Source organism: Frankliniella occidentalis, unplaced genomic scaffold (genome assembly GCF_000697945.3).
Source record: "Frankliniella occidentalis isolate FOCC.00 unplaced genomic scaffold, Focc_3.1 Scaffold4, whole genome shotgun sequence".
NCBI classification, from domain to species: domain Eukaryota; kingdom Metazoa; phylum Arthropoda; class Insecta; order Thysanoptera; family Thripidae; genus Frankliniella; species Frankliniella occidentalis.
Genome location: NW_026267134.1, coordinates 4,490,303 through 4,493,325, shown reverse-complemented (window position 1 = coordinate 4,493,325; position 3,023 = coordinate 4,490,303).

The following is a 3,023-nucleotide window of genomic DNA, read 5'->3' as shown; positions in this document are numbered from 1 at the left end:
AGAGAGAGAGAGAGAGAGAGAGAGAGAGAGAGAGAGAGAGAGATTGAGAGACCAAGGGAACGCGAGAAAGAAGGAAAGAGGGAGAGTCGTACATGAACATTTTGCTCCTTTGCCCCTTTGGAGCGGTGCCGCGCGCCGTCAATTCATTTTAATGAGTTTCTGTAATGAGGGAAGTACAAATGGGAGCGCCGCCGCCATGCAGAGTGGCGGAACGGGGGTGAGGTGGCGGGGGGAGAGAGTCGTCACCGCTGGCCTGCATCACGGCCTGCATCCACCCGCCGCGCTGCCGGAGCGCCAGAACTTTAGGCATTTGACACACAAACAACCACGTGGAAAAACGAAATGACGAAAAATAAAATTGTGTCCATAATTATAAAATAAATGATAAGTTCACGACTGCGGGGGGAAATTATTTAACCGACGTACTTATTTCCACGTCGGAAATACTTCATCTCGTGTCGGATGTGCAATAACTCGCCAAATGCGAGCGGGTGGCTGAGGGAGAGGTCGGGCTCGGGCTCGGGCGGCCCGGGCAGGGGGCCGGGCTGTGCTCTGCCGCGCGGGGGCTGGGCTCGGGGGTCCAGATGAGAGATAGGGACCCAAGGAGGACCTGCCCTGCCCCTCCATTCCCTCCCCTCCCCGGCCGGAGGACGCAACAACCGTCTCATTGCGACGTGCCGCCTCCCGCGCGCACCGTCCTCGTCGCACTCACGCGCGGCCCCGGCCAGGGGTGAGAGAGAGAGAGAGAGAGAGAGAGAGAGAGAGAGAGAGAGAGAGAGAGGGGGGGGGGAGCTCTTGTGTATGCCTTACACATACACAAAACACTTTGTGGCTCCGCCGCAGCAATGTGTTGGCAAGGGAAGAGGAGGGCGGCGAAAAAAAAATCGGGCAAAGGAGGTAAATAGGGGGGGGGGGGCGCAATGATGTCTTCTTGTTTACGGTGTCATGGATCGGGTAGACTTATATCTCTTTAAGCCTATGTTTTAGCCCTCGGCTGGCTGTCGCGCCCACGCGCCCCCCGAGCCCGAGCCGAGCATGCCGTCACAGCGTAAGGACCTCCTCTTACGATCACGGCGCTCTCGCTCCGTACACATCTTTTTCTCTCACTCTCTCTTCTCTACCCGCTCTCGTCCTCCTCTCCTCCGACCCGCTCCTAACTCCCTCTTGCTTTTGCTCTCTCTCTCTCTCTCTCTCTCTCTCTCTTCTCTACAACCCGGAGCCCCCGCCTGCAGTGCTCGACACAGTATCTATGCAGCTGGAGGGCGTTCGGTCGTCTCTCTCTCTCTCTCTCTCTCTCTCTCTCTCTCTCTCTCTCTCTCTCTATCTCTCTCTCCCCCTCCCTCAAGATTGCTTTTGGTTCGCCTACCACACAGCGCTCCTGTATTAGCGCATATGCGTGACTGCAGCAGCATGGAGTGGAGTGGATAGCAGGGCTGGGCTGGGCTGGGCAGATGGCTCGATCTGTAGGGTGGCGCATGTTTATCGACTCAGTTATAATTTTTTGATATATCTCTCGTGATCTAGAGACATATTCTTTTCATTTTTAACTACCTGGGTGTAATTGTTCTACTGTATGCAGTGTACCTACTCACTCTGCCCGTAAGGCGCCATCGTCCCTTAGGTAGGCAAACCTCCTCACCTGCGTCTTCTCTGAATCACCCTCTCCGGTATACGCTTTCGTTTCGCAGAGGTTCGCATTCGGTACGCAAACAGCTTGTGCGCACCAGGCACGCTCAGAGGTATACGCATTGGACTTGACGGACCGTCCCCTTTTCTCATTTCCGGGAAACCTCGGCGGTGCCACTGCAGGCGTAAAATGCACTGGCGCGATCGTATTTCCAGGACGGACCAGATAAGAATCCGGGTCTGCAGAGCGGGCGAAAAATAGCGTGTGAGGAGCAGAAAGGCTGAAGAGGCAAGCCTTGCTGGGTTTACAACATCGTTTGTAAAATCGTAAATGACAAAGAAACAAACAATAAACTTTTGTAGATGCACGTAGATATTTTTTAATCGTGGCTGCAGGAGTGCGTCGCGCCGCGTCAGGCCGGCCGGGATTAATTAATTACGGCCGCTCCACACCACGCCGCCGAAATAAGTTAATTAATGTAACGAGACTGTCGCCGGCGCGGCGGCGGGACAATCGACTACTGGCGCGAGCAGAAAAGAAAACAAGGAAAGGAAAAAAGAGGGAAATAAAGCGCCGCACCATGAGGCGACGACCTGAACCGACCCACCAACACACTGTCCAAAATCATGTTGGAAATTAATGGTAAAGTTGCACCCTGAAAAATTGTTTTTTATTTCAAGAGCATGCTGCTCCAAGATTAAAGTCACTCTTGAAACAAATCAATATTGTCTCAGAAAGAAGATTTTTCTCTTATCCGAAGTATACGTTTATCTTGTTTCTAAAATTGATCTTGGAGCCGCATTTACTTGAAACAAGGAAAAATGTTCTTGAACCAGAAAGAGTTTTCCTGGGTGTGTTGTGTTAAGTTTTACACCGACTCGCGTGGTTGTGTGACAACAACGACGTGTAATGTAATGTGTTGTCAACCAACAACATTATTACTACCCAGTTACAACCAAATACTTGTCTTATTTTTACAACTAAAAGTTGTAGAACGACAAAAGTTGTATGGGCACAACAAATTTCTTGATCTAAATTCAAAACAAACATGATTGTTTTTCAACAACTTTTGTTCTCAAACAACATCGCTGTTTGTAAACAACAACACAGTCATCACTAAATTAAGGGTTGTTTTTCGAATAACTGATTTTTACCGTGCGCACAGACCTGCAATTATAAACGGAAGCAAAATGAGTGTTGTGTATCTTTATAACATTGACAAGCTGCAGCAGCGAGTGAATTATGTTCTGCCCCGGAGGTGGGAAGTGTGGGAATTTATAATCGTTGCACGTGGATCATACTCTGTGTGTGTGTGTGAGAGAGAGAGAGAGAGTGTGTGAGAGAATACGAGCGAGAGAGAGAGAAAGAGAGAGGGAGAGGGAGGAGAGGGAGGGGG